Source organism: Adiantum capillus-veneris, chromosome 7 (genome assembly GCF_014529385.1).
Source record: "Adiantum capillus-veneris isolate H3 chromosome 7, ASM1452938v2, whole genome shotgun sequence".
In the NCBI taxonomy this organism is placed as follows: domain Eukaryota; kingdom Viridiplantae; phylum Streptophyta; class Polypodiopsida; order Polypodiales; family Pteridaceae; genus Adiantum; species Adiantum capillus-veneris.
Window position 1 is genome coordinate 18,614,515 of NC_140937.1, and position 21,692 is coordinate 18,636,206.

The following is a 21,692-nucleotide window of genomic DNA, read 5'->3' on the forward strand; positions in this document are numbered from 1 at the left end:
TCAACTTAGCTTCATAGCCAAGCTCCTTTTGTATATATTTGACTCTCCCATTCTCATCACGCATTGAAAGGATAGGTAAGGCTATTCTGTTTGCAATATTTAGCCCGAGATTTAAAAATCTTTTGACACACTCGACAATCGGCACTTGCAATGAGAAAAAGCATGGCATTCATCTCCATCGTCGGAGCCCCTTTTGATGGATGATTGGAATTATGCCAAGTGGAGCATGCAAACCAATTAATTTTTTTTGCTACAACAACGCCAACCAAGCATGAGTAGTTCAAGCCACTAGGTTTAATGTATTTTTCACCAGCTAAAATTGAAAGTTTTTGGCTGGATTTTGAGCTTTCTTTGAAGAGAATAGTCAAAATTCTTCAAGTTTTACTAGAACATGCATTTTGTCCTTAGGGTGGGTTCAGATGACCCGAAAAAAGGCAACTCAAAGGGGTGTGGTTCCACATGTCACATGCGCACTGGGGCACACTTTTCAGCGCAGATTGCAAAGATCATAGCTTGAACCCACATCAATGACATAAAAGGCCCGTGTCAAACCTTCATGCTGTAGCTCATTCGATGCTACATTTTCTTTGTCTGCCTATTGTGGACAAACTCCCTTTAGCGTGGAAAAAAGGGAGCGCTTTTCGTCGTTGCTGTCTGAATCCACCCCTATTGGCACTGTCGTTAAGGTAGGTAATGGGGAGGAATTTTGCACCTATAGCTATAATGGGCTTGCCCAATGAATACTTGACGTGTAGTTAAAGTTCAACAGAGACAAATGCTGTGTATTTTGCTTCTACCTTTCACCCACTTAGCACTCCATTGAGGACCTCCACCTCACAGTCGTAAATTGAGGTGGGTGGCATGAGCTAGTGGCCATAAGGGTTTTTTTGGGTATTTTCTAGGTGCCATCTCATGGTTTTTGGCCCGCCATCAAGGGCCTTTCTACAATCTCTTTTTTCTCCAAACGACATTGCATGAGTTGTTTTAGAAAGAGCTAGGGTTTTGCCTTCTATCTAGCTACCCACCGCTTGTTTTAGAAAGTTCATGGCCCTTGGTCTCCATGGACCTTCATAGTCAAGTATTGCAACGATTTGCCGGTGACATAGCTTAGACAACACATTCACCTCTGACTAGAACTCCCTTTGCCCCTGACAAGTCATCACCCCTATCTCCATTCTCTTCACCATGCCGACATCAAGATGCCCCTTGTACACAGAGTCAAAGCGTCCCCTTCCCAAGTAAAACTATGTGCTAAAATTATCGATTTCCATTTGGAGTTTGTGGCCCTCTTTTCATCATCATTTCCTCGGTTGCAATGGTAGCAGACCATCATAGAGGCTAGAGCAATAAGGGTCATGAGAACAGCAACTGTGATGGGTATGGCATTGGGAAACCATGTTTTTTTTCTTTGCCTTTGTTGCTACTTGCAGCAGGTCCATTAGATGAAGAAGAAATGGACATGTTGATAAATGGATTCCCTGCAATATTAATGGCAACATTGCAAGTGAATATTTGTAATGGACCAGTGAGGTTATTGTTTCTCATGTCCAGGGTTTTCAATAAAGAAAGGCTAGCAAGAGCGGGCGGCACCGCACCAATGAGGTGGTTATCATTCAGCTTCAAAGTGGTGAGGGATGTTATCTATGCAATGATTGGGTTAATTACATCAAAACGGTTAGAATTGTCTAGGTTAATAACCACCACACTGACCTTAGAGTTTCATAAAATGTTGATCTAGGATGCACATGGATTATTGCCACTCCAAGAGCTTACTAGCCTATTTGGGTAACTCATAGAACCAATGAAATCAAGAAATGTAAAAACCTAGGGATGCCACCCCTATCGTCTCTTGGCAAAACAGATAGTTGTGGTATGTGAACATGGCCCCTATGTGGGGTAGCGTATCGTCAAGCTGATTGTTCTCCACATCAAAAATGATGAGGGGTAGTGGGGGGATGGGACCCTCTAACTTTTTGTCGTTCAATATGAGATCACTCAATGAGATTGATTTTGTCAAATTTGGAGGAAGAATACTTGATATCATGTTTCCAACATTCAGATTGCCTGAGAGCCTTGATCCCAATTGATTATTTGCTTGCAACCGTTGCAAGCTCGATGGGCCTAAGGCACTCGGAATTCCACCTCCTAGCTTGTTATAGGCAAGGCTCAACACATTGAAGCTACTCATGCTACCTATAATTGAAGAAATCTCACCCACCAAGATTGTATTGGTGAGGGAAATATTAGTGAGGAAAGTCAATGCTTGCAACTCTGTAGGAATAGACCAACCTCCTTCGGCAGATGAGGAATTGAGAAGCAAGTTTTTTTGCATGCACAAATACTTGACACTTGGTAGACTGTTGAAGAAATCCCGCGGAATGGTGTCAAAGTTGTTGTCACTCAAGTAGCAAGACTGTAGGCTGTAGAGACCACTTAAAGAAGGAAGGGGTGGATGATCGGGATTTCTTTGTAGGCTACGCTTTGAGTGCAGCATGAACGGCCGTCCCATGGCTCTTATTTATCCAGTGGGACAACCTGCGGCCAAGCTTGTGCTCGCAATGTGTATGCCCTTGTTCTTTTGCTGGTGGTTAGGTGCATTGCCAGGTGAAAGGTTTACTGAAGGCCTTAGTGTGATTCCATGTTGTTGACTGCGTTCTGAATCATACTGCTTGCTGTGTTCTAGTTTTTTTTTAAAGCATTCTCAAAGATTTGTAGATGGCAGGAATGTGTTCTTTTGCTGGTGATGAGGTGCGTTTATTTGTACAAATAGATGATGATGTTTTACACAGAAAGATGCAGACAATGCTTATATATTTATTTGTATAGATAGTCTATTATGAAAGGCTCAATGTGATTCCATGCTGATGATTGTGTTCTGATATTTTTTTGAAGCATGCTTAAAGATTTATAGATGGCATGAATGTGCTTTTCTATTTTGGATTTTAATAGGGACATGTGGACATCCTAACTTCGGTTTGCTGTGATAAGTTTCTTGCTTTTGCAGGCTAGTACATTTTGTGTCCACTACTTTCATGCACGAATTCTCATGTGCATGAGCACGTGGTCCATCTCAACTTTTGGGGCTACTTGTTTCATTTGTTGTCATGCTTGGAGAGGTTTGTTTCTGATGGTTGTATCGTTAGGTTTTACTCTATCTCACATTATCACTTGCATATGTTGCTTGTGTGGCCATTGCAATTGAGTGGGTGGAAAAGGGATCTAAACGTGAGCTAGTTGAGATATGCAGCAATTGTGGATTAAGGGCCTTCTAATCATCAGTTTTCTTTTGGAGGACGCTTTTTGTGTGTTCGCTTGGTCTGTATCCCTTCATTTGTGCATGATCTTTTACATGTGCAATGCTTAGTGTTTGTCATTTAAGGGACTTTGAGGGTGGGTTTTTGTCATGTACGCTATGTGTGAACATGCTCAGCTCACCTCGAGCACTCCCTTCCCCCTTTTTCTTTCCACTTGTCCCTCTTCTTTTCTTCTCCTCTATCTAAAAAACGTTTGTGTGATTCAAAATGTTGGTTCACCGTGTGTCACGAGCCTCCTGAGGTATTTCCTGTGTCGATCCCCCACCCCCTTTTACTCTCTCTCTCTCTCTCTCTCTCTCTCTCTCACACACACACACACACACACACACACACACACACACCCTGTCTATGTGTGTGTGAAGTGAAATCTTGTCTCCTCTGTCTCGGTGCCCTTAGCATTGCAACCTTACATATTGCATTGGTCTTCCGCTCTCCTCGCTCTTTCTCCCCCTCCCCCCACCTCTCTCTCTCTCTCTCTCTCTCTCTCTCTCTCTCTCGTGTCCTTGTTATCTCCGTTTAAGCTTAAAATAATGTAAATTGTGCATCATTGGTTTTCTTTATAGTCTCATGCTTTACGGTGGGTTAGTGGTGCAATATAGCCAGTCATCACTGCTAAAAAAAATGACATTCACTTTCCCTGCTCTCTCCATTACTATCTATCTCATGTGGCACTCCTCTATGTTGGATCGGTGATGAAATATAGTTTCTTATTGCTTCAAAATGCCATTGAATCCCTCCCCCCCTCCTCCCCATTTTCTGATCCCCTTTTCTTTGTAAATTTAGTTTGGATGATTGGTGATAGAATCATAGTTGCAAAGTGTTCTCAGTCTTTATATTTGTTTGTCATGTAGAAAAAGAAAATAAGCGTGCTGAAATATGGCCTACAGCCGTGGTGGCATACAAAGCATGGAGATTTACAATATGGTGTATGGGTGTTATGGTGTTCTTCGTGCTTTTGGTGTTCTTACTTGAACATATTTGTTTCGTAGAGCCAAGAAAAAATGTTAGCCTTGCACGTACTGTACATCCAAAAAATGGAACTTCCAAATGTGAATGTGTACGGATTGATGCGAGTGAGTCTCTGCAAGCACTCCAAGAACTTTTCGCAAGCGTAGTGTGTACAGTGAACTGAACTTCATTGTCCAACCATCTCTCTCAAAAGGCAAAGGGCAAGCTTGCAGTACATTAAATTCTACCTTTTTGAAAGCCTATACAAGATTGATTTATCTTTTGTATTTTGAAATGTCCCATCTTTTATAATAGGTGCACAAGCTGGATGCTCGAAAGCGCAAAAAGCAAAGATGGCTATTGTTAAGATCGAGAGGCACGGTATATATAAAACCAAAAACAGTAACTATCTACCTCTATCTTTTGATGTGAATAGATTGTCATGTTCTTATATATTGTTTTCTAGATGTTTTAATTGATATTGAAGACAATGAAGTGAAATTCAACCCTTTTTTGCAACAAGAACCTCCTACTGAAGAACATAATGTACCTTTTTTGCATATAACAGACCTCTCTGACATCACTCCTAGATTTGCAATGGAGGGTTATGTGCTAAACAATTATGGTACATACAAAGGTTTTCAATCCCAAAATTTTGAAGTTTTTTTCAAGGATGATCTTGTGGATTCGCATAACTCCAACACAGTCTCACTGTCGTCATTGGTTCATCTCTAATAAGTCAATTTGCTTCCTTTCTAAGTGTTGGTAGTTTTGTGCGGATAGAGGGTTCTACAATCAAAACAAAGGACAAGGCAGATGGTGGAACACCACCTTTCTCTCTTTACTTGAATGCTACCTCGATTGTCACTTGCATTGCTTCATTTCCAATCCACTTGAGCTTTTACCCATAAACAAAGAGAAGAAATTTCTTAGATGAGGTGGCAGTGCGGGTCTAGGTGGTGCAAAAAATTACTTGGGTACGCTTGCTTTTGTTGTTATTAAGAGTGAGAATTTTGAGATCTACGGCAACTCCACACATGGAGAGCTACTGGTGGCTGACGGTTCTACTCCCAAGGATCGAGCAACTGTAAGTCTCGCATATTGAAATCCTTTGCACTTTGTAGGGCAAAAAAAAAAATCGCAGCATTTAACATGTGCTTGTTTCAATTGACTTTTGTCAATGATTGCAAAGAAGAGTACAAGTCTATCAAAAGGGATATTGACAATGAAGAAGTGAAAACTTTTGTTGCAAGGAATGTCGGGGCTTTCTTAGGTCATGAGAATACGCTATCTGTCTTGGATCTTACAATCTTGGTGCCTGTACACAACAAGCGTCCTGCAATCTGATCTCTTATAGACTTATAAGACACAAATTGAGAGTCTCGATTATGGGAAGCAGGTAATGTTGGGTAACTTAGTTGCGTGGAAACTGTGTTGTTGACTTCCTTTGTGTTTCTTAATGGTCACTTTTGACCTGCAAGTGTTCGGTGTCTTGCATTTCTCTAACATAAATGGTGTTCTCTTGGAGACATTGTGTCCCATTTGCAAATTGAATAAGGTTCATAAAACCACATAGGGTTTATTTTGTATCACTTGCCGAAAGACGACTATAAGCTACGAGATTCCCAAACTTCAAGCCAAGCGAAGGCCCTGTCATTTCTGCACAACTAGTTGGTCTCATTGTCGATGAGGTCATGGCTCTGGGCAAGACTTTTCAAAGCTTGTATTCTAAAAGTCCAATAGCTGTTGTTGCAAGAGAGATCTTGGCATCGACAACATGCACCGGCACATTCAAAATTAATCTTGTGCGAAACCTAACTGCTTTTTACCCAGGGTAAAGGTCTTGGAAGTAGAATAAGGGTCTACCATTGTATATAAATAATACTGGTAAAGCTCTTGAAGAGTCACAAGCTAGTTTTCCTGGTTTGCATAAAGTAGAGTCTTGAATGCATCAAAACAACCTATAGAAAAAAGACTTATGTAAAAACACTTGCAACTGCGTTATAAGATTTTAAAGGTTTCCTTCTTGCATCTCTCTCTCTCTCTCTCTCTCTCTCTCTCTCTCTCTCTCTCTCTCTCTCTCTCTCTCTCTCTTTGTTCACTCGTTTCCCTCTCTCGTCTCGTTAGTGATTCGGTCGTCTTTTCTTTTCTCCTCCCCCCCCCCCCCCCCCCCCCCCCCCCCCCCCCCCCCCCTCTCTCTCTCTCTCTCTCACACACACACACACACACACACACACACACACACACACACACACACACACACACACACACACACACAATATTTTCCATAAAGACTCCCTTGCTTGTGTTTGTCAGTTTTTGTATTGCACATAGAGCTTTGCTATTTTGAATCATCCGCATCTTCCTCCAACTATCGTTGTCCCTGGCTACAGTCGGATCAGAAACTCATTTTTGAATAGCTGGATTGACCTCTCATCCCCTCCCTCCCCCCGTCTTCCGCCCATCCTCCTTATGCATATATAACACACAACTCTCTCTCTCTGTCTCTCTCTCTCTCTTTCCCTCTCTCTCCTCTCTCTCTCTCTCTCTCTCTCTCTCTCTCTCTCTCCCCTTCCAAATCCGGTGTTTTCCATAGAGCTCTACTATTTCTAGTGGTTCCTCCCCCTCTCCTCTCCTCTCCACTCATTGTATTCTTCCCCTACCTCAAGCATTCTTGTATTCTTTCTTTTTTTCTCTCATCCCCTCCCCTGCTCCCACTATCTATTTCTCTCACAGCAACGGTGTACATAAACCTCTATTTTCCCCCCCCCCCCCCCCCCCCCCCCCCCCGTCTCTCTCTCTCTCTCTCTCTCTCTCACACACACACACACACACACACACACACACACACACACACACAGCCGTTTTTTGACCTAGTAGGCAGCAGTTCACTCTTTTGACCATAACTTGCTCATCCGAACTCCGATTTAGGTGATCTATAGCCTCAATCAAAGAGAACGAAGCCCTCTACGCATTGATGTAAATACAGAATTTTTCTGTGTAATGAAAGGCTTTGCTGTAACAGCATCTCAGAACTGAAAAAACTGTCAAAACTTTGCGTTTTTGTTGCCGACTTGAAGGCAATGTCAGACAAAACTCGCAAGGGTGGAAAAGCCACACTCTCCATGGAGAATGATGCAAAATCTCCAAGGAATTTGGATGCTAATCCAACCACATCGTCTACAACAACAGAAGCAATGATCATGGCTTACTTGATCTCGTTACAAGAAACCGTCAACAAGCAAGGTGAAGAGTTGCGCGCACTTGCAATGGAGAATGGTACTTTAAGAGTTCTCGTTGTGGAGAATGAGCACCTCAAGAAGGTTCTTGAAATGCAAACAACACGCTTGATGCATCTTGAGAATGAAGTTCAAGAATGTAAACGCTCTCTTGTGGACATGAATGTAGTGAAAGAGCGCTTGAGCAAAGTTGAGAGTGATCATGTATTGAAAGAGGAAACGATAGATACAATACGACATGATGTATGTGAGATGAGAAATGCATCCAAATCATGGGCTGATATATGTAAGGATAATGTGGTTTCTACATCTCCTATCACGCAAGCCGTTGTCCAAGCAAAGAATGTAGAGAATGTGGACACTCAAGAATTGCAAGAACGACAAAAACGCTCAAAGAACATCGTCATTCGTGGAATCAAGGAGGAAAGCATGGAAACACCCCAATCTCTTGCGGTTGCTATTGAAGAGTTTTTTGCTACACACTTTGGCATGTCAGGAATCATGGCTTATGGTGCACATCGAGTTGGAAAACAAGGAGTCCCTCGCTCGGGAGAAAGACCTATTGTATGTACCATGGCTGATGAGGTAAAGAGAAAGATCATCCTTGACAATGGTTGGATCTACCTCAAAGGAACGGGTTGTAATGTATATGAGGATCGCACTCTTATGCAACAAAATGTACGTCGCAAAGCATACGAGAAAAGAAGCAAGAAGGTTAAGGTATCATCTCAAGAAGAAAAGTCACTTGAGGAGGATGCAAGTCCACCCAACAAATAGGGACACATGATCTATGAGACCAACTCACGCTTGCGAATAAGCTTTTGGAATTGTAACGGGTATCCATGGAATGCGGGAATTGGCATTGATGAGCTTACCAATGACTCCGATGTGATACTTCTTGTCGAAACATGGGAGCATGATGCGCAACGAATTCTTGGATTTGACAAATACGATGTACATTCTTTGATGTGGGCCAAAAATGCAAAGCAACGAAGAGGCCAAAGAGGCGTAGCATGTATAACCAAAAAGGGTTTGAAAGATGTTTCCATTGTCAAAGAAGATAAGTATAAACGCTACTTATGGCTGAAAATCAGCCCACCAAATGGTCAAGTCATGTTTGTGGCCGGCTGCTACATTCCTCACTATGACTCCAACTTTTATGCTCGCTTGAATATGGATAGAGGTCAGCCCTTTGTTGAACTAGAGGAAGACATTGCTCATTACAAGGATCAAGGTGAAGTCATTGTTTTTGGAGACATGAATGCTCGCACAAATATGTTACAACACGACACACAACAAGTCGACATGCCGCATGTATCAAGAAGAGTGGATGACTCATACATGTATAATCGAAGTTCTAATGATGCAAAAGAAGTGGATCACTATGGAAAGTCACTTCTACATATGTGAAATAGTACCGGAATGCTCATTGCAAATGGTGTATCTCTATGGCAAGGCACCAATGACTTTACATGTAGAAAGCACAATGGTGCTAGCGTGATTGACTATATGTTGTTCTCAGAAGCCACTCTAGAATGCATACAAAGCTTTACACTTGGTGAATGGAATCCGGAATCGGATCATAGGATGTTATGTATTGACCTCAAGTGTGGTAAACGGCCCGAGCATGTAGCCTCCAATCATGATGTGAATCATTTGTACCTACGTCTAGACTTCAAACGAGCACTTATATATGCTGATATGGTGGACCAAATGTTAAGCATGATAGAGCATCAAGGGAGCCCAACATTAGAATGCAAGTGGAAAGTTTTCAAAGAAGTAATTTTCTCTTGTGCGAAGGAATGCTTTTCGGTGAAACACATGTCTTGCAAAAGGTCTAAGAAGGGTAGCACCAAGAAGAAATGGTTTGACATGGAATGTAGTCAAGCCCGAAAACACTTGCTAAGATTGGATGCAATCAAAGACAAGGAAGTTTACTTGGAATGTTCACACACATACAAAGCACTTGTTCAAAAGAAGAGGAGAAGGTGGGAAGTCAAAAAAACAACTTCTTTTAGCACAAGAGAAAGCACATGCATGTGGCAAGTTTTGGCAAAATCTAAAAGGCAAGCGCGTTGAGAGCTTTGGTGACTTGACTCTTGAGGATATGTATATGCATTGTAAGAACCTCTATGAGCAACCCAATGTTGATAAGATGGAGGGTTGTAGCTCCCTTCCATTTATGTCTCCCTTCTTTACCATTGAAGATGTATGCCGCGCGCTTGAGAAACTTGCTACTCGCAAGGCAGGTGACCTTCAAGGTGTCAAGGCTGAAGTGATTAAATGGACAAGCAAGAAAACAAGATATTGGATATGCGATATGTTTAACCTTGCACTTCAGTATTGCATGCCTCATGATTGGAGTGCAAATTGGATCAAACCTTTGCACAAAGGAGGAGATGTAAACAATGTGAACAACTATCACACTATAATGGTTGGTTCTTTGATGGCAAAGTTATTTGGATGTATCATGGAGATGAAGATAAGTGAATGGGCTGAAAAGAATGGCAAACGTGGGCTTGGCCAAGCAGGTTTTCGAAAGCATCATAGCACTATTGATCACCTTGTCACTCTTCGAGTTCTTATGGAAGCGTCTCGATTGAAAGGAAAAAAGTTGTATTGTTGCTTTGTGGATTTCAAGAAAGCTTTTGACATGGTACCGCGAGGAAATCTTTGGAGACGTATGCAAAGCCTTCAAGTGCCGAGAGAATTTATGCATGCAGTCTTTCGCATCTACCAAAAAGTGATATGTCGATTACGTATGGGAGATGGAATTTCAGAATTTTTTGCAAGCACTATTGGTGTCAAACAAGGATGCCCACTTTCCCCAACCCTCTTTGGGCTACTCATTGATGAATTGGAATATATGGTTCTTGATTTTATGCAGCAAGAAGGCATAGAAGAGGTTAAGATTGGAAATGCGGTGATCATGCTTTTGCTTTATGCCGATGATGTAGTGCTCTTGGCACATACCTTAGAAGATGCACAAAAGCTTATGAGTGTCTTGGAACGCTTTTGCCTACATAGCGGGCTGATCGTGAATGGATCCAAAACCAAGGTTATGCTTGTAAAGACCCTCAATGACGAAAATCCATGCATTGTATACAACAATGAGAAACTTGAAGTGGTAGATCACTTCAAGTACCTTGGCCTTGAGGTTCCATCCAATCATAAATGGAAGGATTGTGCAATGCGTCGCTTGGAAGCCGGAAAGAGGGCTTATTATGCATTTGAGAACATGTGCAATGCAGGAGAGATCAAGTGTTGGGCTCTCAAAAAGTACCTCTTTGACACATTGGTGACACCGGTGCTTCTTTATGGAGTGGAGGTGTGGGGTGGAAGCATCGGGAAGTCTACTTGGAAAGAGTTTGAGAATGTCCAAAAGCGTTTTCTCACCAACTTTCTCTAAGTCAAGACACAAACACCCTACATGCTCTTACTTCTTGAGTCCGGATCGCTTCCCATTGAGGTCTTGGGCATGGAAAGGGTTGTGGAGTACATGCGTAAGACACAACGTAGCCCTTTGCATCGACTTCCTAGAATCGCATATGAAGCAAGTCAAAAGGTTCAAAAGACATGCAAGAGCAAAATACTAAGTTCGGGGTGGATGCTTGATATCAAGAAATGGTTTGGAAGATGGGATGCATGTCACTTGGTCAAGGATGCGTCGATCGACTCCCAAGTTAATGAGGCCTTCTTACAATGCCAATGTATCATGGCTTGGGAGAAATCCGGAGGTTCTCGCTTCAGCCATTACACCACACACGTTGCCCCAAACTACAAATCTCTCTTCTTCTCGAAACGAGGTAACCGAACCCATTCCTACATCCTTGAGCCCATCCCGTTGAGTGCGATCCGCACCATTGCCTCCATTCGTCTTAGCTCCCATTCTCTACGCTGCGAGACAGGACGTTGGGGCACTGGCGAGGAGTGTCATCGACTTTGCACCTTATGCCCTCGTCAAGTGCGAGAGAGTGAGTACCACACACTACTTGAGTGCTCAGCTTTTGACCACATTAGGTCCTCTTTTCCCCATATATTCAGCCATGAGCTCTCCCTACATACCTTCCTCTCCCAACCACGATGTGGACTCTCTATTGCGACGCTCATTTCAGCCATTTTTGAGCATCGAGAGTCACTTATGAACTCCACTCACACCACGTGACATGTTCATTTGGTCCCATAGGTTATATTTGACCTCCCAGGACGATAATAGAACTATCTATCTATCTATCTATCTATCTATCTCTCTCTCTCTCTCTCTCTCTCTCTCTCTCTCTCTCTCTCTCTCTCTCTCTCTCTCTCTCTCTCTCTCTCTAAGAGCCCCCAAAAAATACTTCTTTAGTTTTTCTCTCTATTGCCCTCCATGTACCGGTCACATTATTGTACAAAGAGCTCCCCTAATTTTAGTCCTCTCTCTCTCTCTCTCTCTCTCTCTCTCTCTCTCTCTCTCTCTCTCTCTCTTGCTCTGCTCATTCAATTCACTCAAACAATTCATGCTTCCATTGTTGACAATTTAAAAAACCTTGGTGCCGATGAATATTTCTTGCGTACATACTGTCTAGATGTTGATAAATTTACTGTTTTTCAATACATAACAGAACACTTGCACCAACGGATCTTCTGACAAACTTAATTGCTTATACCTTGTTTCAAATGGGACTACAAACAACATCGACAAATATAATTAACACTCTCTTAGGAAATAACACTAGCGCAAACAAAAAAGCTTACGATAGAGTCTGTAGGTTGCTAAAAACCTCTCGCAATTCATTGGCACTGACTATTTAGATGATCGAGCTTTTTTGTGGAGCGAATCACTTGTGCATTGAGGTGACTTTACAAAGAGGACATCGCAAGAAGCAATAGAAATTTATTGTCAGTGCATGCACCAATGTTGGTGTGAAATAGTGAATACTGATCACACATTGACGAAACTTTATGCGTGTTTCCTATGCGCAAATCTCCATCAGGCTCGAAAAGATTTAAAATTTGGACACCTTCGGAGGTTTCAAAACTTCACAGGCTGCTGATTTTGTATCCTAATGATAGTAACAAATGTGTCGCTGAAGAGTATTTGTGTCAAGAAACCAACACAGTTCGTACAAAAACAACGATAACAACAAAAATAAAATGCTTAAGAAAATCACATCAAAATATTCCTCCCCGAGAAAACGAATCATACGAGAAAGAGATTACATTTCAGTGATACAACTACAGAAATATATTTAGAGAAAATACAGGACACTCCTTCAACCTTGTGCGAGCATTCCAATAGACTGCTTTTCAATTACCAAATAACGTTAACAAAAAAAAAGCTAGCGACACTGTTATGCAAATTTGTGAAGCTTACAAAAGAAAGAGAAGAAAATCAACAGTAACTTACAAATCTTTACAAGAAATTGGATTGAATGACAAGAAAAAAATTGTACAGAAACTAAACAAGTTAGAAGAAAGACTGATCGCACCTCGAATATTGTTCTAAAAAATACAAGAGTTGACATACGACAGACAATATGGTTTACATGGAAGCATTGTGAATGTACTTGCAAACGTTACCGAAACACAAAGAAGATTGCCACAATTCATCAATGAGGAAAACTCGATTCTTATAGGTTTAAAGAGAAAACGAGAATACAACCATTGCTATTTGAGCGGGCTAGTATGCCCACTGCTCACTCTTGAAGCGTTGAAAGATCTTTTACATTTCGATCTTTACGCAAAAGAGAGCATTAGTCTAAATGAAGATTGGTTGCAACATATTACCCTCTTGCAAAAGGCACATTCCATTCATCTTGCAATGCGCAATGACAACAACGAAGACGACGAGAATTATCACGATATTCGCATTCACCAGTTCACATCAGCACAACAAATCATTGACTACAATGATAAGATCCTACACGTTGCACCTTGTGAAGAAAATCATCCACTTGGTTTATTAGAAGACACATTCTCTGAAGAACTAGATTTTCCAAAAATATTCTTCGACGAACCACGTAAATATCATGATCTACCAGTTAAACACTACCATAAAATTACAAAATGAGAATTACTTCATGGTGATAGATAATTTGAATTGGATATAGAAAACTTATTATTTCAAGCGATGAAAATAATGACCCAACAAATTATTTCGTCTATATGGGTTCGTCTGAAAAAGGTCAAGCTCGAAGGGACCGTTCTTTGCGTGCGAGATGTGTTGCACGATACAAACATCGACATAATTATTTGATCAAGGATAGGTTATAGAGACTACGAAGCTTTGAGATCTTCTCCAGATTAGAAACAAAAAATAAAGAAAAATATCTTTGCAATGATAAGACAGCTAGGTCCTCCTACTTTCTTTGTCACTTTCTCGACTGCTGCAAAGAGACGCTAGAAAGAACTAATCAACTGTTTAGAAAAACTCACTCCTATAACCAAAGATGACAACAAAACAAAAAAATTTTACATTAGATGCCTCATCCGATCGGACCCAATAACATGTTCCAGATATTATTTGCTCAAATTTTGAAGCTTGAAAAAATTACTCAACAAAGACAGCAACATATTAGGAGGAAAAGTGAAAGACTACTTCTTCGTAACCGAATTCCAAAGTCGTGGTAATCAACACGATCATGGTCTAATATGGATTGAAAATGCACCTCAGCTAACTGATACAGAAGCAAATAGTGTAACGACATTTATTGACAAATGCATTAGCACTGACAAGAACCTTCTTTGGGAAGATTTGAGAGACGTTCAACAACACTCACATCGAAAAACTTACTTGGGAAAAGGAAGTAGACGTTGCTTTGATTTTCTCCGATACCTGATGCCTTATACTTGTATACTTAGACCATTGCAAGAAGAAGAAAAGAATAACAAACAACACAAAAGAAATCTTAAGAAAATCAAAGAATTCCTCAAAACAACCAAAGCCAAAGAATTATCAACTGATTTTAAGGATTGGCTCAAAAAATTAGATCTTCCTTTCGACGATTACATATTGGCAATTTGATCGAGATTAATTGCAACACCAACCGTGCTAATAAGACGAAGTACATAAGACATTGTTACAAACAATATCAATCAAAAAAATTCAGAATTATGGAACGCTAACTTCGACATCCAATACATAGTGAACGCGTACAGAGCTGCTGCATGCTGCTCTTCATACATAACAAATATGGATAGCATATTAATAACAACTATTAAAGCTAAAATTTATATTTGTATTGCCAATAATACCAAAATTGTTGAAAGATTACAACACATTGGAAACACAATCTTGAACATGCAGCAAAAATTAAGGGCACAACAAGCTGCTTTTATTGTTTTATCTTCGCCTTTACACAGTTCTACTAAAGAATTTATTTTCATAAACACAAATCCTCCAGACCAATGTTCACTCATTTGAAAAGAAAAGAAACACTCAAACAATTAAGTCCAAATAGTACAGACATATTTTTTTGAGAACGTCGTCGACAAATATAGCAAAAGACCAATGTACTTGCACAATATCTGCTTAGCAGAATTTTGCTCATGCTACAAGCAATGTGGACATAAAATTGTTTCATTGAGAGACAATCAAATCATTCGTTAAGTCCGGTACGACAATCATAAAGATCCATTACAAGAGGTACTTTGCATTAGCAGTGCTCACAGTGCGACGCTTAAAAGTGAAAATTCACAATGTCTCTATGGACGTCGCTAGTTTATTTGTAACATAGCGATGCCGATAGCGACACCGACATGGGTAAAAAATAAACCGAGATCTAATTTAATCTTAAACTCAAAATAACCTAGATATGAGTTTCTGGCGCTGAAGCAAGCAAAGAGGTAACCCGTGCTCTCCCTCTCTCTCTCTCTCTCTCTCTCTCTCTTTCTTCTCCACACACACATATACACGAGGAGAGGAAGGAGAGCCAGCTATGCTCCTTCCCTCTCCTCTCTCTCATGTTCCCTTTCCCTCTCTCTCTCTCTCTCTCTCTCTCTCTCTCTCTCTCTCTCTCTCTTACACACACACACACACACACACACACACAAACACACACATACATTGTGTTTTTGAGAGAGAGCGATCTAAGAGAGAGAGAGAGCACATGCATAAACAAAAAAACACACACACACACATGCATAAACAAAGAATGTATACACACACACATTGAGAGAGAGAGAGAGAGGAGAGAAGAAGAAGAAGAAGAGGAAGAGAGTTTTAATGTCGTAGGAAACTATCCCAAGAGACCTTAAAGATCTAGCCGACGAGGAGTTGAACTCAAGACCTATTATTCAAGAGGGAAATGGAATAACCAATCTACCACACTTGGGTGATAGAAAGGTTATACCATTTACCTCTTTTTATTGGCACACACACACACCCACGCACACACACATCCGAGAAGAAGAGAGCTTTAACATCACACGAAACTATCCCAAGAGACCTTAAAGATCTAGCTGACAAGGATTTGAACTCAAGACCTGTTATTCAAGAGGGAAATGGCATAACCAATCTACCTGCACACTTGGGTGTTAGAAAGGTTATACCATTTTCGTCTTTTTATTGGCACACCCACACCCACACACACACACACACCCGAGAAGAAGAGAGTTTTAACGTCGTAGGAAACTATCCCAAGAGACCTTAAAGATCTAGCCGACGAGGAGTTGAACTGAAGACCTCTTATTCAAGAGGGAAATGGCATAACCAATCAGCCACACTTGGGTGATAGAAAGGTTATACCATTTTTATCTTTTTATTGGCACACACACACACACACACGAGAAGAAGAGAGTTTTAACGTCGTATGAAACTATCCCAAGAGACCTTACAGATCTAGCCGACAAGGACTTGAACTCAAGACCTGTTGAACAAAGAGAAAGAGAGAGAATAAAAAACCAACGAGAGAGAGAGGGGGAGAAGACGAAAGAGAGAGGTAAGGGGAGAAAACAAAGAGAGAAAGAGATTATGTTAAAATTTAAATTAGATTAGGTTAGATTAGATTTAGATTTATATTTATGTTGATTTTAAGATTAGGTTAGATTTAGATTTACGTTAGATTAGATTTAGGTTTATTTAGGTTATTTTGAGTCAGATTTATGTTAGATTCGATTAGATTTAGGTTTATTTTGAGTTTAAGATAAAATTAGATCTAGATTTATGTTTGATGAACTAGCTTTTTTTAAGATTTAGGTTAGATTTTAGCGCATGTCAATGAAGGTGCGATTTGCATGTCAATGAAGGTGCGCTCATGATGTTAAGCATTGTATGAAAAACACCGTTTTCCTACATGATAAAATGTCATGCGCTCACAGCATTGACAGTCCATGCGGACCAGCAATTCCACCTGCATGTTCGACTGATGCTGCCATACAATAAGACGTCATGATCAGCCAATGGAAGAGAAAATTGAGCCTACACAGAAATCAATGATGCAAGATTACGATTCCAAGATTACACAGAAATTAATGATGTAAGATTATGATTCCAAAAGTCACACACACACACACACACACACACACACACACTACACAGCCCGTCAAATCTATAGTAAGAATTAAGTGCTTTGAGCAGGCATCAGCTACATTACAAGAATGGCATACTTGCATGCTACAGACAAAGATCTAATGTGAAAAGATGTTAAGATGTTGTGAAATTCTATAGCTAGAGAAGAGACAAAGGGGTTTTTTCCACTACATATATGCACTATCATGTAGACGTTGACGGGAGCAAAGCGAACCCCGAACCTCGACGGCCTCTAAAACACCGCGGACCAAATGGTGCGCCTCGATCCTGTCATGGTAAAGCAAACAGGGGCACCACCTAGCTTCAGCGGCTAGGACGCAAACAACACACCACCATAACAAAGTTTTCATCCAAGAGAGATGGATGCTTGGGAGTAATAATGAAGAGGAAAGGGAATGAGATCAAGAGAGAGAGAGAGAGAGAGAGAGAGAGAGAGAGAGAGAGAGAGTGAGGGAGGGGGTATAGCGGCTTAATACTTAGGCACCACAAAAGGATGGCGAATCCGCACACCCTTCACACATACACAAGCTCACTCCAAACACAAGACTAGGTGGCGATTCCGCACACCTCACATGGGCAAAACATTGCAAGAAAACATACTCACAAAACCTCAAGCTTTATTTAGAGAATAAGGCGATGAAATGGGGATCATAGGGTAGGGGAATGAGAAGGGGGAGAGTGGTAGAGCACATGGAGGATAGGTGGGAGTTGATGGCGAAGACTCGCACGAGGGTTATGGCCATCATCCTTCATTTAGTTGCCCTTCATCTTCCATAGCCGAGGGTGTAGAGGTCATGCTCAAGACAAGCATGGTGATTGCGGTGATGGTGATGGTGATGGTGTGGGTGTGTGTGTGTGCACTAGGCACACACAGTGCATAGTGTGTTCTTTGGTGATGTTGTGTGTGTATTTAGTGTGATGGTGACCCCTCTTTATATAGGGGAGGAGGGGGGAGGAATTCTAGAATTTAGAAATGCAGAAATCATTATCTACATAGGCCATGTGACTGTGGGCCCCACTTGTCTGGCTGTGTGTATATGTGCCAGAACATCAGTCTCATGAGAGAGAGACTAAGAGAGAGAGATGGGTTGATGAAAAAAAGTGAGAGGTGACATGGAGAATAAAGTAATTACAAGAGGGGAGAGAGGGGAGTGTGTTCAGAGGTGAATCTGTGTGCAGATGTGTGTGAACACAAGAAAAATCAGGTAACCACTGGGTGGGGATGGGTCTGTGGGCACCTTTTTTAGTGAAACTGAGTGTGTGTGAGTGTGGGGAAGGTTATTTAGCTACAAGACAAGAGATATGGAGCCCTTTAGAGAGAGAGGGGGGTATTTGGGTCATGGGATATGATAGGAGAGAGAAAGAGGGGGTGGGGTATACTATTTTGGACGATAGGGTAAGTTGCATGTGAGTTAGGGTGCATTATTGGTGAGTTATAATGCATTATTGGTGAGAGGTGGGGTAGCTTGAGGGGAGAGAGAAAGGATAAAGGACAAGGGGAAGAGAGAGGGGGTTGACCTTTTGAGTAGAGGAGAGGAAAAGGGACACACGGCGGGGCAACAATGAAGAAAAAGGAGGCAAGGTGGGGATGGGCTACCCCGCAGGCATGAGGTGGCCTATTTTACCTTTCTTATATATTTACATAATCATACTTTATTTTTTTCTTACTTTTTCCAATGCCTTTTATCACTCCCTCCCTAAGAGGGGGTTTTCATGGGGTGGGGACGAGAGAAGAGGGTTATGGGAGCTTCGCTTGTGAAAAGCCCCCATCATTAGCCCTCCCCTTTTGGCTAGAGGCATTCATGTCTCTAGCTCATCTGTTTGATCATTATCGTCGGAGGTGGTGGTTGATGGTGTGTCCTCATCTGGAATGTCAATTGGTGGAGCCTGGTCAAATCGAAGAAAATAAGGTTCAAGTCGCCAACCATTTACCCTGGTTTTATGAAGTTTTCCATCAGCCTCCATAAGCTGGTAGCTTCCATTGGCATACTTTTTCGTGACGATGAAAGGACCTTCCCATCGGAGTAGGAGTTTCTTATCCTTGCGCGTGTCGAAGCGATTGTCGTAGCGAAGCACCAACATTCCTTTCTTCAATTCTTTTTTCCGGAGATGCTCGTTAAAGCTAAGCCATCTATGCTCTGCTTGTGCTACATAATAATTTATTGCTTTTTCTCTGTCCATCTACAGTCTTTCCAAGTTGATGATGTGATCTCTCAAATGCATGTTGGGCTGTTGAAGCTGGCTTGCCATTACTCTGAGACTTTGTAGTTGCACTTCAATGGGCAAGATTGCTTCCTTACCAAATACTAGATGATACGGTGTGAATCCCAAGGATGTACGAAATGAAGTTCTGTAGGCCCATAAAGCTGGTAGTAGATACTTATCCCAGTCTCCAGGATGATTGTTTACCTGCTTGGTAATAATTTTAGAAACCATTCCATTTACCTTTTCAACTAGGCCATTACATTGAGGGTAATATGGTGAAGAGTGCCTCCGTGTAATGCCCAGTTTCTGCATTAATTCTCCTACCAAGTCTGCTCTGAAACCTGGCCCTCTATCAGAGATGATCTCTAAAGGTGTGCCAAACCTACAGCATATGTGCTCGTAGATAAATTTAGCTACCTCTACCGCTGTGATTCTAGTGGTTGCTGTAGCCTCTGCCCATCTAGTCATGTAGTTGACCCCCATGATAATGTAGAATTTTCCTGAGTTGGCCCTAGGTAATGGCCCAATGGAATCAATACCCCATTTTTCAAATGGGCCATATGAGAGAATAGGTGTCTGTGGTTCAGGCATAAGTGACCTAGTGCCGGCCTTTTGACACAACTTACACGTTTTGCACCAGTGGTGTACATCACGGTTGAGGCTAGGCCATATGAAGCCTACCTGCAAGATTTTCCTACTTGTTATGTCTAAGGCAAAGTGACCACCACAAACCCCGTCGTGACAACTAGCAATTACTCCCATGATTTCCTGAGAGAGAGGGACCTTCCTGAGTATTTGGTCCTTACCCTTACAGTACACACCGTCATTGATGAGTCGATTTCTTGTGGCCTTCCGCGTCAGCCATTGCTTCTGTCCCTTTGTTAAATCCGATGGGCACTCCCCTGTTTCCAAAAAATGCATGATGTCAGGCAAGGCATCACTTCCTTGAAATAGAGGGAGCTTTAGTTTTATTGCTCCAACCACCACTTCCTGTAGTCTTTCACTTGCTAGGGCATCTGCTTCTTGGTTTTGAGCCCTTGGGATATGGTGTATTTGAACTTCTTCAAACTTACCCAACAAGGTTTTTACACCACTTAAGTGAGTCCTTAAACTAGGATCTTGCATATCCATGCTCCATTTACTTGCCTTACCAGAAGAAGAGCATCCCCAAATACATTAAGGCGTTGTACACCTTGTGAGACGCACCATTGTAGACCCTTGGTTAGTGCTGCATACTCAGCTTCATTGTTAGAATGTGAATCTAACAATTGGCCCAACGAAAATACCTTTGTCCCTTTGTCATCAAAGACCACTATGCCTGCAGCTGCTTTGTCGGACGCTCGCTTGTAGGCTCCATCAAAGTAGAGAGAGTATGCTCCTTCTACCATCGGTGGTACTGGAGGTAATCGGACTTCTCCTTCCTTAGATTGCTTCTCCTTCCCTTCAAAGACTTGGTAGGTCATGAGTCCCCCCAAACTTGCTCTTGTCGTGCTTTCTACCTGTACCGTGTAGTCAAACTCTTGCAGACGAACTAGCCATTTAGTAATTCTAGCAGACACATCCATGTGTTGTACAACATAGGGAAATATTTCATCCGTGGTTAGAACCACAAATTGCTTAGGCAGCAAATATGACCTAAACTTTGTAGTTGCAAATCTAAGAGCTAGGACTAAGTGTTCCACATGGGTGAAACCTTTCTCTCCTGCTGTCATCATTCGACTAGAGAAGTAGATTGGCCTCATGAAAGATGTCGTCGTATCCTTTTGGAGTAGCACAGCCCCCAATGAGTCATCACCAACACTTGAGGTGACATAGAATTTTTCATCCCACTTAGCTGGTGAGATAGTTGGCAGAGTGGCTAAGACCTCCTTTACCTTGTTGTAGTGATGTTCACTTTCCTCGTCCCAAGTGAAAGTTGATCTTTGAGTGAGTTGTTGCAGTGGTAGAACAAGTTGTGATAGTAGATGTATGAATCTACTTAAGTACCTCACCTTCTGTAGAAAAGTGACCAGTTGACGTGCGGTCGTTGGTGAAGGTAGGGCTATGAGTGCGGACACCTTACTTGGGTCGGCGTTGATACCTCTTGCTGAAATTTCATGGCCTAGTAGAATGACTTTACTCTCCCCAATGTGACATTTATCCACATTTAATTGCCCACCTAGGCTCTGCAACCTGGCCAAACCTTCAATTACCTTTTCTAAATGTGAAATACGGGAGCTATATATACAAAAATCATCAATGAAAACTCTTATGGATGTTCCAAAGAACGGTTGAAAAACATATGTGACATATCTTTGGAATGTGGCAGGTGCATTTGTGAGACCAAATGGCATAACCCTGTATGCAAAACAACCCCATGGCGTGATAAAAGTGGTTTTTAGCTGATCTTCCAAGGCTATGCGTATTTGAAAGTATCCTGAATAACCATCACAGACGGTATAGCATTCAAAACCCGCTACTTCATTCAGAATTTCATCC

General features: G+C 41.6%; 2 pseudogenes; one reads left to right on the forward strand and one right to left on the reverse strand.

The window, feature by feature from the left end:
* Nucleotides 1-1,013: 1,013 nt before the first annotated feature.
* On the reverse strand, nt 1,014-2,509 carry LOC147453515 (receptor-like kinase TMK4; annotated as a pseudogene).
* A 1,681-nt stretch (nt 2,510-4,190) lies between these two features.
* On the forward strand, nt 4,191-6,100 carry LOC147453516 (uncharacterized; annotated as a pseudogene).
* Nucleotides 6,101-21,692: the final 15,592 nt, after the last annotated feature.